The following is a 15,279-nucleotide window of genomic DNA, read 5'->3' on the forward strand; positions in this document are numbered from 1 at the left end:
TAATAGTTGGTTACCTCTACTTCCGAAACATACTATAATGTGTTTTACGTTCAGGTCTATACTCATGTTTTTTTATTTGTGTTTTTGTTTTTCACCTGCCTGGAATGTGACCATCTCCTGTATATCCTATACATGTACCAAGATTCAATTAAAGTATTCTAGAGTAAAATGTTCACTCTATAAGTAACCCAAGATTATCTATATCTATATATCTATCTATATCTCTCTATACACACAAAATGCAGTCAATGACTTAGATGATCTTATTTTGTGATTATTCTTCACTGCAAAATCCACTGAAGTAACCCCTTACTCCTTAGCAGTTAGCCCTAATTCTCATTTCTCATTCCAGGCATGACATTTGCATTTGATTACAGACATTGCTTTCACTCTGCTTTCCCTTGAATAAGCTCACACTTATTCACTGTCTATATTCATCTATTGTCAGGTTACATAATACCTTGCATAAGCAGCCTAGGCTCTTAGCTACATTGCAGAGGAACATTACAGATCTTTATGGTGAGCCAAGTTTCCATACTATATGTGTTGCTGCAGCAAGATGAATTGCCAGTGGATTTGTACAATCCCTTTGTTGGGAAAACACAGCATTTGTAATTAAACACTTAAATTGAATCTTTGTGAGTCAAAGATCTAGTTATTTCACCACAATAACAATGAGATTCACAAAGACATGCACGGTGTCCTCCATGACCTCTTGTTCTGTTAAGTGAGAAGTTTCAAGAAAATAGAAAATTTCAGGCTTGTAATGTAAATCACAGATGTAAGATTTCATGGTAACCTAAGTTCTTTAATAATTTTAAAGCTTTAGTGAAGTTTATGTACCATAAACTACACATTTTTAAATTCTGCATTTTTGATATTTTGAAAAAATACTACCATAAATGAAATGTTGAGTTGATTTGTTTTTATTGGTTCCTATAAACCAGTGTGCAATTAATAGTCTATTACTTAAGGGTCATATGGATGGGATTGGCTGCTTCAATAAGTTAAACTAATTTTCTTGTCACTCTATTATATGTGTGATGTCTGTATGCATGGCAATTTCTCTTTATATGGTAAAAGTGATTTTTGACTTTTAAGATCATTAATTTTTAAATGTCATAAAATTGGGGATCTCTGGGTGGCTCAGCGGTTTCGCGCCTGCCTTCAACCCAGGGTGTGATCCTGGAGACCCAGGATCGAGTCCCACATTAGGCTCCCTACATGGAACCTGCTTCTCCCTCTGCCTGTATCTCTACCCCCCCCCCCTCTCTCTCTGTGTGTGTGTGTCTCTCATGAATAAATAAATGAAATCTATAAAAAAATAAGTATATGTTATAAAATTGAATTTTCATCCTTATTGGTATATTTGGAATTCTACTACATCGTATTTATTTATTCATTCATTTAGGTTTAGACAACAATTTGTTTTCTCACAATTTGAGAGGCTAAGTTCAATCAAGGTGCCATCAGGGTTAGCTTCTGGTGAGACTTCATTTCCTGGCTTGTAGATGGTTGCCTCTCCCTGTGTTCTCATGTGGAAGAGAAATAAAAGTTTCTGCTGTCTCTTCCCTTTTTTCTAAGTCTAGTACAATTAATATTCAGTATTATACTATAGTTTCAGGTATACAATATAATGACTTAACAATTCTATACATTACTCAATGCTAATCATGGTTAGTATACTCGAACTCTTTCACCTACTTCACCCATCCTCCTCCCACCCACCACCCCACTGCTATCATCAATTTGTACTCTGTGGTTAAGAGATTGTTTTTTTGGTTTGTCTCCTTTATTCTTTGTTGTTTTTTTTTAATATGTATTTCTTAATTCTTTATTTTTAAGATTGATTAATTCATGAGAGGCAGAGAGACAGAAGCAAGCTCTATGCAGGGAGCCTAATGTGGGACTCCATCCCGGGTTCCAGGATCAGGCCCTGGGCTGAAGGTGGCGCTAAACCACTGAGCCACCTGGGCTGCCCTATTTCTTAAATTCTACATAAGAGTGAAATCATATGATATTTGGATTTCTCTAACTTCCTTCACTTAGCATTATAACATCCAGATCCATCCATATTGCAAATAGCAAGATTTAATTCTTTTTTTATGGCTGAATAATATTCAAGTGTGTGTGTGTGTGTGTATGCATGCATGCATGTGTGTATGTGTCTCACATTCTCTTTATGTAACTATCTATGGATGGACACTTGGGTTGCTTCCATAATTTGGCTATTGTAAATAATGCTAGTGTTAAGATATGAGTGCATATATCTTTTCAAATTTGTACTTTCATATTCCTTGGGTAAATACCTAGTAGTGCAATTATTGGATCATATGGTAGTTCTATTTTTAATTTTTTGAGGCATCTCCATACTGTTCCACAATGGCTAAAACAGTTGCATTTCCACCAAAGATACAAGAGGGTTCTCTTTTCTCCACAACCTAACAATTATTTTTCTTGTCTTTTAATTTTATCCATACTGACAGGTGTGAGGTGATATCTCATTGTGGTTTTGATGTGTACTTCCCTGATAATGAGTGCTGTTGGGTCTTTCCATGTGTCTGTTGGACATATCTTGGTTGTCTTTGGAGAAGTGTCTGCTCATGTCTTCTGCCCATTTTTAATCAGATTATTTGTTTTTGCCTTATGTTTTGGTGTCAAGGTGTATAAGTTATATATTTTGGACACTAACTCCTAAATCAGGTATATCATTTACAAATACCATCTCCAATTCAGTAAGTTATCTTTTTATTTTTTTGACTGCTTTCTTTGCTGCTTAAGACCTGTTTATTTTGATGTGGTCCTACTAGTTTACTTTAGCTTTTCTTTCCTTTGTCTCATTAGACATATCTAGAAAAATATCACTATTGTCCAGGTCAGAGAGAAATTACTGCCTGTGCTCTCCTTTCAGATTTTTATGGTTTCAGATTTCCCATTTTGGTCTTTATTTGAGTTTATTTTTGTGTATGGTGTAACAAAGGGTTTAATTTATTTCTTTTGCATGTAGCTGTGCAGTTTTCCCAGCACCATTTGTTGAAGAGACTGCCTTTTCCCCATTGCATACTTTTGCCTCCTTTGTCATAGATTAATAGGTCATGTAATCGTAGTTTTATTTTGAGGTCTCTGTTCTGTTGATCTATGTGTCTATTTGTTTTTGTTTTTGTTTTTGTTTTTTCTTTTTATTTATTTATGATAGTCACACAGAGAGAGAGAGAGGCAGAGACACAGGCAGAGGGAGAAGCAGGTTCCATGCACCAGAAGCCCGACGTGGGATTCGATCCCGGGTCTCCGGGATCGCGCCCTGGGCCAAAGGCAGGCGCCAAACCTCTGCGCCACTCAGGGATCCCCTATGTGTCTATTTTTTTATGTGTCTATCTTTGAGCCAGTACCATACTGTTTTGATTACTATACCCTTCTAGTATATCTTGAAATATGGGATTGCATTACTTCCAGTGTTGTTACTTTTCAAGATGTTTGGCATCTTTTGTGGTTCCATACAAGTTTTAGAATTATTTGTTCTAGTTCTATGAAAAATGCTGTTGGTATTTCGATAATGATTGCATAAAACCTGTAGATTGCTCTGGGTAGTATGAACATTTTAACAATCTTTGTTGTCCCCATCCATGAGCATGGATTATCTGTCTACTTGTTTGTGTAATCTTTAATTTCTTTCATCACTGTTTCATAGTTTTCAGGGTCTTTCACTGTCTTTGTTAAGTTTATTGCTAGGTATTTTATTATTTTATTTATTTTTAAAGATTTTATTTATTCAGGAGAGAGAGAGAGAGACAGAGACAGAGACAGAGAGAAAGAGAGGCAGGCAGAGACACAGGCAGAGGGAGAAGCAGGCTCCATGCAGGGAGCCCAATGTGGGACTCAATCCCGGGACTCCAGGATCACACCCTGGGCCAAAGGCAGGTGCCAAACCACTGAGCCATTCAGGGATCCCCAGTGTTTTATTATTTTAAATGCAATTGTAAATAGGTTTGATTTCTTGATTTCTCTTTCTGCTATTTTTAGTGTATGGAAATGCAACAGATTTCTGTATATTGGTTTTGTATTCTTCAATCTTACTGAATTCATTTATCAATTCTAGTAGACTTTTGGTGGAGTCTTTAGCATCTTTTACATACAGTATCATGTCATTTGCAAATAGTGAAGGTTTAAATTCTTCCTTACCAATTTGGATGTGTTTTATTTCTTTTTATTGTATGACTGCTGTGGCTAGGACATCCAATACTATGTTAAATAAATGTGGTGAGAGTGGACATCCTTGCCTTGTGCCTGACCTTAGGGGAAAAGCTCTCAGAACTTCACCATTGAGTATGATGCTAGCTGTGAGATTTTCATATATGGCTTTTATTATGTTGTGGTATGTTCCCTCTGAACCTATTTTGGTGAGTATTTTAATCATGAATGGATGCTGTACTTTGTCAAACACTTTTTCTTAATTATTAATATTTTTTAAATTTTTATTTATTTATGATAGTCACAGAGAGAGAGAGAGAGAGAGAGAGGCAGAGACACAGGCAGAGGGAGAAGCAGGCTCCATGCACCGGGAGCCCGATGTGGGATTTGATCCCGGGTCTCCAGGATCGCGCCCTGGGCCAAAGGCAGGCGCTAAACCGCTGTGCCACCCAGGGACCCCACTTTTTCTTAATTATTGAAGTGATCATCTGGTTTTTATCATTTCTCTTTGAGATGTGTCACATTGATTGATTTGTTAATATTGAACTACGCTTGCATTCCCAGAATAAATCCCAGCTGGTCATGGTAAATGATTTTTTAAAGTATTGTAATATGTATTTTGAAGATTTTCATATCTGTGTTCATCAGAGATATTAGCCCGTTGTTCTCTTTTTCTAGTGTACTTATCTGATATTGATATCAGGGTAATGTTACCTCATAGAATGAATTTGGAAGTTTTCCTTCCTCTTCTATTTTTGAAAAAGTTTGAGAAGAATAGGTATTAGGTCTTTTTTTTTATGTATCATAATTTGTATTTAAAATATGATTCACAATATTTCATGTTATTCCACATCTGTGACAATTTGCCTTTTTCTTTTAATTGTTCAAAATAACCATGAGATAGAGAATATTATAATATTCAGTGCTTGTCATAACAAGTGCTCTTCTCAATGCCCATCACCCATTTAGTCCATCCCTCATCCATTTCCCCTCCAGCAACTCTTAGGTTGTCCTCTATAGTCATGAGTCTCTTATGGTTTGCCTCCTTCTCTCTCTCTCTCTTTTTTTTTTTTTTGTCCCCTATGTTCATCTACTTTGTCTTAAATTCCATATTAAAGTGAAATTTTATGGTATTTGTCTTTCTCTGGATATTGTCTTTCTTTAAATGTTTGGTAGAATTAACCTATGAAGCTATCTGGTCCCGGACTTCTATTTGTTGGGAATGTTTTGATTACTGATTCAATTTTATTACTAGTAATCCACCTGCTCACATTTTCTATTTTTTTCCTGATTCTATGTTGGGAGTTAATATGTTTCTAGGAATTTATCCATTTCTTCTGTTGTCCAATTTGTTAGCATATGATTTTTACAATATTCACTTATAATCCTTCATATTTCTGTTGTGTTGTTTTTAATTCTTATTGGATTTTGTTTGCATATTTTTTTTCTTGAAAAGTCTGGCTAAGGTTTATTAAACTTTGAAATTTTTAAAGATGTAGTTTTTGTTTTCATTGATCTGTTCTTTTTTTCTGTTTAGTTTTCTTTTTTTGTTTTTCTATTCTAATTCTTATTTCTTCCTTCTACTGATTTTGGGTTTTATTGTTCTTTTTCTAGTTCCTTTAAATGTAAGGTAGATTGTTTATTTGAGATCTTTCTTGCTTCTTGAGATAGGCCTGTATTGCTAAAAACTTTCCTCTTATAACAACTTCTGCTATATCCCACAGACTTTGGACCATTCATTTCCATTTTCGTTGGTCTGTGTTTTTTTAACTCCTCTTTGATTGCTTGTTTGACTCCTTCATTGTTATATGTTATTTAACATCTATAAATGTGTGTTTTTTCTAGATATTTCCTTGTGAATTCTAATTTCATAGCATTGTGGTCAGAAGAGATGCATGGTATGACTTCAGACTTGTTTTGTTGCCAAATGCGTGATCTATTCTGGAGGATATTCCATGTGTACTTGAAAGAATGTGAATTCTTCTGTTTTAAAATTGAATGTCTTCAATATATGTGTTGGATCCATCTGTTCCAATGTGTGATTCAAAGACATGTTTTATTTTATTTTTTTGATTTTATATTTTATGTTTGGACAATCTATCCATTGATGTAAGTGGGATGTTAAAGTCCTCTACTATTATTGTCTTACTATTGATTATTTAATTTATGTTTATTAATAGTTTCCTTATGTATTTGGGTGCTCCCATGTTGGGTGCATAAATACTTACAAATGTCATATATTCTTTCTGGATTTTTCCTTTTATGATTATGTAGGTCCTTTGTCTTTTGTTACAGTCTTTGTTTTAAAGTCTATTTTCTCTAATGTAATTATTACTACCCTTTATTTTCATTTTCATTTGCATGACAAATGATTTTCCATCACTTTACTTTCAAACAGCATGTGTCTTTAGCTCTGAAATGAGTCTCCTGTAGATGTCTATAGATGGGCCTTGTATTTCTATCAATTTCATCACCCTATGTCTTTTGATGAGAGCATTTAGTCCATTTACATTCAAAGTAATTATTGATAGGTATGTACTTATTGCCATTTTATTACTTTTTTAGTGGTTGTTTTTGTAGTTTTTTCTTGCTCTTTTTTTCTCATGGTTTGCTGTTTTTAGTGACATACTTAAAGTCCTTTCTCATTATTTTTGCATATTTATTAGTGCTTTTTGATTTGTGGTCACCATTGTTTGTATATAACATCTTAAACATATAGCAGTCTATATTAAGTTGATAAGTGTGAACCCATTCTAAAAGCACTAAATTTTTACTCTTCTCCCATATTTTAGGTATATGATTTCATACTTTACACCCTTTTATTTTGTGAATCCCTTGACTTTTATAGATATACTTAATGTTACTGTTTTTGTGCTTCCTTCTTTCCTTACTCCTATTTATGGTCTTTCCTTTTCACTCAAAGAATCCCATTTAACTAGCTTTCTTCTAACTTTGCTTTATTGGTGATGATTCCTTTAACCTTTGTCTAGAAAACTCTCTCTCCTTCTATTCTAAATGATAACCTTGCTGGATAGAGTATCTGGTTGCAGGTTTTTTTTTTTTTTTTTTCTTTTCATAACTTTGAATACCTCATGTGACTCTCTTCTGGCCTGCAAAGTTCCCGCTGAGAAATCAGCTGATAGCCTTATGGGGTTTACCTTCTATGTAACTGTTTTCTCTTGATGTTTCTAAAATTCTTTATCAGTCTTTTTTCCATTTTAATTGCTATTTGTTGGTGTGGACCTCCTTGGCTTGATTTTGTTGGGGGGCTTTCTGTGCCTTCTGGATCGGGATTTTTGTTTCCTTTCCAACACACGGGAAGTTTTCAGCTATTATCCCTTCAAATACATTTTCTATCCACTTTTCTTTCCCTTCTCCTTATACAATTCCTATAATGCAAAGGTTATTGTGGTTGATGGTATTGCTGAGTTCTCTTAATCTAGTCTTATTTTTTTTTTCCTTTCTCCTCTTCAGGTTCATACCTTTCTATTACTCTGTCCTCCAGGTCCCTGATCTGTTCTTTTGGTTCTTCTAATCAACTATTTATTCCCTCTAGGGTATTCTTAATCATTGAATTATTCATCTCTCATTGGTATTTTTTTTAAGATTTTATTTATTTATTCATGAGAGATGCAGAGGGAAAAACAGGCTCCATGCAGGGAGTCTGACATGGGACTCAATCCCGGGTCTCTAGGATCACACCTTAGGCTGAAGGCAGCACTAAACTGCTGAGCCATCCAGGGATCCCCAAATCTTTAGTTTTAATGCCAAAATTTGATCCTATTCATCACCAAAATTACATGTTCTCTTCTTAAAATTATTTCTAAACTTTTGGAAATATTTGGTTTCTCTTAAATATCATGATTTTATTTTGAAAAATAAAGTGAATATATATGATGACCACATTATATATAATTTATAAATATTGAACTTAAGTATGTAAATGTGCACAATATTCTCATTTATGTAACAATGGGTTCAATATCTGAGGGCACATTCTATGCAAAGTCTGTAAAACATTAAAATTTAGTGATCATCTCCTTATAGAAGGCCCAAGGATCTTTATATGTGTTCCTCTTATGTTTTGACACAATTCAATGTTATCCTCTCCCCCCCTTTTTTTAATACCTAAGAAGTTAGCACTTTGGTCTGTGGGGAAAATAGTGAACTACTTGTTTGAAAATACCAATTACAAAGCAATCTCAGGAGGCCGGCACTGAGGTACCTAAGTGCATTACTTGGATGCATCATATCAACTGTGTTTTATCACTAGATAAGTTACTCAACCTGGCAAATTTTATAAGTACAAGCAAAATAGAATACATTCTCTCTGTATTTCCTCTGAGATATTTTTCTTTCTTTGTTTTCTTTAGATATAAGGGATCAATTTTCTTCTCTATTCAGCAATTACAAATAAGTACTTATCCCTTACTTGAGGGTAAGTTATCAGTAAAATCATTTGAGTTCTTTTGATCTTATTTAGCAGTAATTATCAAATTGTTCTTGATTTTGAATTGTGCATCTCAATTCCAGTTATGTTACAACTTCAAGAGTTCTTGTCATTTGCCAAAATAAACACCAAATCAGAAAAAAAAAAAAAAAAACTTCATTGTAATCACAAACCTTAATGTAGACTGATTTATATCTGTATATCATGAATATAGACTGATATATATTTGTGCTCTGTCCTGGTATGAAGCTATACATACTACTGATGTTTTCCTATTATGATTAATTGAGATAAAATCTAATAGTATTTTAATGACATATACCTATCAAAGACTCTGATCTCACTTTTTAATGATAGGAATCTTCACACTTGGAACATCAGGTAAGAAATAATCCATAGTTTTCAAAGTGTTTTTGATATTAACAGTATTTTATTGCAGTTATTCTTTAATATTGTTCAATGACTCTACTTGAGAAATGCCATATCCTTTTCTGTTTAACAGTTTCTTATGATTCAGTGAAGTCTGTGACTGAAATGAAATAGGAAGAGACTAGCAAAATTGATAATGTTAAGATTGACAGGTGTGCTAAAAAAGCAAGTCACGGTTGGTCCTAGAAGTCATCCGCCAAAGTCACTGAATCCAAAAAAATATGCTGCTAACATCAAATTGAACTGCTTTCTGATGCTAGCAACTATGCTGGAAAGTAATCAGGTGAATTCATACTAATTTTATTTTTAATAGTAAATAGACAGATATATAATTGTATAACTGTTACATATATGTTACATATAGATGTATTACACAATTAGCCATGTAAGACTTAAAATAATCTCATCTTATCCCTCTACATTCTCAGTCCTACCGTGACAAGGTACAAATCCTAATGACGTTATTCATTTATTATGGTCTTTACCTTGCTATTTCTAGTAATTTTATACAGCTCTTTTGTGACTTATAAATTAGAGTGAACATTTATCTTCCTTATTCCAACATAATACACTTCAGCCTCTGTTTTCTCCTTAGTTATATCACACTTCCTGGTTGAATCAGTAATTACTTTCATGGTGTGTTACCCATGTAGTTTACCATGATCCTTTTTTATTGTGTGCAAGGTTGCAAGGTTTTCAGCTAATGACTTTCTCACCTACAAAGTTTCCATTCACCAATTCTTTTTTTAAATATTTTTGTCTGATTTGCCCAAAAGTCACTTTTATTGCCTACAGGCTTCTTTTTTTATATAGGTTTATTCCTCAGTCTCCCTATTTCACTTGGATCTGGTTGCACTCTTGCACTAGACACATTTTTTCAGGAGCTTATGAAGAAAAGATGCTGGCTATATTAAACCTTTTTTAAAAAATTCCAGTTAACATACAGTGTAAAATTAGTTTCAGTTGTATAATCTAGTGATTCAACACTTACATATAATACCCAGTGCTCTTCACAAGAAGTGTATATGTATACACCACATTTTTATCTATTCATCAGTCAATGGACATTTGGGCTTTTACCATAATTTAGCTATTGTAGATAGTGCTGCTATAATCATTGGGGTGCACATATCCATTTGAATTGGTATTTTTGTTTCTTTGGGTAAACAGAAGTGTAATTGCTGGATCATATGGTAGTTCTGTTTTAACTGAGGAACCTCCATACTGTTTTCCAAAGTGGTTGCACGAGTTTGTAGAGAAAGGGGAATCTCCTTGCACTGTTGGTAGGAATGCATTCTCACCACCACCTGCTGTTTGTGTTGTTGATTTTAGCCATTTTGCTAGGTATAAAGTGACCTCATTGTAGTTTTAGGTTTTGCTTACAATGAGTGATGAACATCTTTATATGTGTCTGTTGACAAGCTATGACTTTTTGGGAAAAATGTCTGCTCATGTCTTCTCATTTTTAATTGTTTTCTGGGTACTGAATTCTTTATAAGTCCTTATATATTTTGGATACTAACCCTTTAACAGATATGTCATTTGCAGATATGTTGTCCCATATACTGCCTTCAAGTTTTGCTGATTGTTACCTTCACTGTGCACAAGCTTTGAACCACAACTATATGGTCAGTTAATCCTTGACAAAACAGAAAAGGACATACAATGAGAAAAAGTATTGCCAACAAATAGTGAACAGCATGTGCAAAAGAATAAAGCTTTCTTCATACACAGAAATAAATTCAAAATGAATTTAAAGACCTAAATGTGAGACATGAAACCATTAAAATCCTAGGGGAGAACACAGACCACAACTCTTTGACATTGGTTGTAGCAACTTCTTTCTAGATAGGTCTCCTGAGGCAAGGGAAATAAAAGCAAAAATGAACTATTTGGACTTGATCAAAATACAAAGCTTCTGCACAGCAAAGGAAACAACAAAACTAAAAGGGAATATTAAACTTTTAATCATTTACAAGAGACTACCTTTATTATAACCTCATATCTGATTGATCCATTGACTGACTTTATATATATCTGCTGGAGAAATGCTTCATCATTCTAGCAACTAGTATTATTTGGAAGACAAATGATACTATGATTTGTATTTTGGTATTCTGAAGGTCTGTATCTAAGTTTTTAGGATATAAATGCTTACATTTATGTTTCTAGATATTTGGCTTATGCTTTCAAACTGAAAATTCCTATCCTTCAGTTCTGGGAAACTTTTTTTCATGACTTCTTTGATGATTTCTTCCATCTACTGTCCATGTTCACTTTTTCTTTCACAGAGTTTGTATCTATTTCAAGTTTCCTCTAATTACCTTTCATTACCTGCTGTCTGGTCCTTTGTCCTGAAGCATTTTGTTCTTGGACTATACTTATTCAGACAAAAACTGTTCTTTTCTGCGTGGATATAATATATGCAAAATTTTTTAATCAAAAGATATTCCTTATAGTGTTTTCATTGATTTAAATGTTTTTGTATGCTGTGAATTATCAGTGTTCTCCAGACAGCTTTATCTCACTACTCTGATGTTTCCAGTAGAAATTTCCTCAAGTAACATAAAATCCTTGGCTGTCCCTTCAAAATGTAAGAATGAGCCATTAAGAAAACCCTTAGAAAGTATATTTTAAGCAGGTTTGTTTACTGTTGGGCTTTACTCTAGGGGGACTGAACAAGGGACCTGACATTCTTATTAGGTGACCTCTAGATTTCAGGTCCAGGATAGCTCAACTTTTCAAATAAGTACCATCACTTTCTGCTAGGGGACTATGCTAGGCTGAAGGACTTGGAAAGAGGACTGGGGATGCCAACCACTCTGTATAGAGAATCCTATAATCCTCTGTATGTATTCCTTTCTACTCTCCTTTGGAATTTTAATTTGTTCAATTTCATGTATCACCAATCCAATTTAGGTCTATCAGAATTTATTATTTTTATTTCAAACATTTCCATTGCAACTATATACATTAAAATACTTTCCTCTTAGGATTTTTTTTAATAATTTTTTAAATTATTATTTATTTATGATAGTCACAGAGAGAGGGAGAGAGAGAGAGAGAGAGGCAGAGACATAGGCAGGCTCCATGCCCCGGGAGCCCGACGTGGGATTTGATCCCGGGTCTCCAGGATCACGCCCTGGGCCAAAGGCAGGCGCTAAACCGCTGTGCCACCCAGGGATCCCCCTCTTAGGATTTTAATCATGTGTTCTCATGCTATATTTATCTGTGTTCTTAAGACACACACATTTGACATTAATAATTGTAACTATTTGAATTACAACAAATTCTTAGATATTTTCTTATACCACAGGTAGATTATTTTTTAGAGAAATAGCTCTATTGTGATAAGATACACATGGAATATAATCAATGATTTAAAGTGTACTATCACCACTATTATGGAACACTTACAACCTCCAAAAGGAAACCCTGTGCACAGGAACCCCCATATCCCTCCATCCTCTCAGTTTAAGACCACCCACTTATTTTTATTCTCTATGGATTTCCTTATTCTGGACCTTTCCTATATATGGAATAATATGTGGTCTTTTGTGCCTAGCTTCATGTAGCATTTTTTTTTTTTTTTTTTTTTTACTAGCGTTCTTAGGTAACACCTTCATCATCTCACTTAATTTCCTATTTTGCATATAGTGAGATCATTTAAGATCTGCTTTCTGGGTGCCTCAGTCAGTTGAGCATCTGGCTTTTGATTTCAGCTCAGGTCACAATCTCAGTGTCATGGGATCAAGCCTTACATAAGGCTCTGCACTCAATGCAGAGTCTGCTTGTCCCTCTCCCCCGCCCTCTCTCAAAGAAAAGATCTATTTACCTAACAATATTGTATTATATGCTGACTATAGTCACCATGCTGCACCTCACGTCACCAGAATTTTCTCATCTTCTAACTGGAAGTTTATACCATTTGACCAATTACCCTTTACTTCTGAACTTAATATTCAAAATATCATTGTGTGCATTATAATCAAAATTTGTATATGTTCCATAATGTGAGATCTATAGATACACAGCTGGTATAGTTACTCCTTCGAGGCATTCATGATGTTCAAGTATTAGAAAATTACAATAGTAATATATGCTTTTAAATAACTTCAGTTATGAGTAAATTTTTAAGGAATTATATACCTATAATCATTTACAAGTCAAAATGTGTTTTTTTATAATATAAAACCTATTTCTCTATTAAATCTCCAAAAAAAAAACAATCTTCTCCTGGCATAAAGAAATCACATATATGTCCAATAACATTATTGGCCAATTATAGAAAATATTTTCTATAGGTATAGGTCCATATAAAAATGATATTAAGAGAAATACTATGACAAAGATGGTTCACATAATAGCAAGTGAGTTTAATACAACAACTAAACTCAGTGGGACGCATTTATAAATATTTGAATTTTTCAGTGAACATCTATTCATGGAGTTAACAAAGTTTCCAGTCTAAGATGGCAACACAGGAAGACTCAACTCATGTCCTCAAAGGAACACACCACATTATAACTCTTTATACAATAATACCTCCTGAAGAAGAACATAGGGCCAACTAAACAGCTTCTGCACAAGTAAAGATAGAATAGAAAGAGATAATGGCAAGAGACCTGGTAACAAAAGGAACTCCAATGCTGTGGAATGGCAATAGGGAGGGACAGTATTGAGGAACCTCAATCTTTTGAAACAGAAAAAAAGAGTCACAGTTAAAAAAACAACAACAACAACATCCAACTAGCATGAAAAAGACAAAGCTGGGGTGCTTGGTGGCTCAGTCAGGTAAGTATCTGCCTTTGGCTCAGGTCATGATCCCATGAGCCCACATCAGGCTCCCTGCTCAGCAGGGAGACTGCTTCCCCCTCTCTCTGTCTCTAGCATATATTTTTACAAAAAGACAAAACTAGAACTATACCAAGAAATGCAAAGAGCTACAAGAGCACTCACCAGGTAACAAAATAAAGAAAACAGTTTATGTTCCCACCCCACCTTAAAAGACTAGAGTGGAGTCCAGACACCATTCTGGTACTCACTGTGAGCTGATAACCACTATAAACCCAGAATTCGTAAGCCTACAACCATCCTTTGTGGTGCTGGAGCATAGAGAATAAGCCATAGACATTACATTGACTTTTGTACTTTTTTTGGTTACCTTATTTCTTATTATTTTCTTCTTTTAGGAAAAAAAGTCAGTTTAAAAGAGTAATACATAAAAGATGCAGCTCCTGCCAGACACCAAAGGTACGAAAGGATGTCTACATACAGATAATGACACACAAGAACATTCAGCCTATGTAAGAGGAGCCTTTCTACCTAATCCATAGGAACACACACAGAAAGTCAAGCAAAATGGGGAGACAGAGGAATGTGCTCCAAAAGAAAGAAGAAGAAAAAACTCAGAAAAAAAGCTAAATGAAACAGATAAGCAATATGCCCAAGAAATAATTGAAAGTAATGATTATCAAGATGTTCAACAGTCTGGAGAGGAGAGTAGAAGATCTCAGTGCTACTTCCAATAAAGAGAAACTATAAAGAAGAACCAGAGTTGAAGAATACAATAACTGAAATGAAAAACACACCAGAGGGAATCAAGAGGAGATTAGTAGATGCAGAAGAATGTGATAGCAGTTTAAAGACAGGGTAACAGGGATCCCTGGGTGGCGCAGCGGTTTGGCGCCTGCCTTTGGCCCAGGGCGCGATCCTGGAGACCTGGGATCGAATCCCACGTCGGGCTCCGGTGCATGGAGCCTGCTTCTCCCTCTGCCTATGTCTCTACCTCTCTCTCTCTCTCTGTGTGACTATCATAAATAAATAAAAAAATAAAAAATAAAAAAATAAAGACAGGGTAACAGAAAGTACCGAAGCTAAATATTAAAAAAAATAAAAAATGAGGTGAGTCCAGGGGATCTCTTAGACAATATCAAGTGAATAAACATTCACATTATAGGGGTCCCAACAGAGGAAGAGAGAAAAAAAAAAGGATATAAAATTTATTTGAGGGCAGCCTGGGTGGCTCAGTGGTTTAAGCGCTGCCTTCAGCCCAGGGCCTGATTCTGGAGTCCCGGGATCAAGTCCCATGTCAGGCTCCCTGCATGGAGCCTGCTTCTCCCTCTACCTGTGTCTCTGCCTCTCTCTCTCATGAATAAAATAAAATCTTTAAAAAAAATGTTTGAAGAAATAATAGCTGAAAACTTCACTAA

General features: G+C 34.7%; 1 long non-coding RNA gene across 1 annotated transcript in view; it reads left to right on the forward strand.

Moving 5' to 3' along the window:
• LOC111093853 overlaps positions 1–14,835 on the forward strand; it is a 69,524-nt gene extending 54,689 nt beyond the window's left edge. The window contains exons 3-7 of the long non-coding RNA XR_005383588.1: positions 8,562–8,626; positions 8,996–9,019; positions 9,141–9,350; positions 13,499–13,861; positions 14,260–14,835. This is a non-coding gene — a long non-coding RNA (uncharacterized LOC111093853). The remainder of the gene's footprint in view (positions 1–8,561; positions 8,627–8,995; positions 9,020–9,140; positions 9,351–13,498; positions 13,862–14,259) is intronic.
• The last annotated feature ends 444 nt before the right edge of the window (positions 14,836–15,279 follow it).

This window comes from Canis lupus, chromosome 34 (genome assembly GCF_011100685.1).
Source record: "Canis lupus familiaris isolate Mischka breed German Shepherd chromosome 34, alternate assembly UU_Cfam_GSD_1.0, whole genome shotgun sequence".
In the NCBI taxonomy this organism is placed as follows: Eukaryota; Metazoa; Chordata; class Mammalia; order Carnivora; family Canidae; genus Canis; species Canis lupus.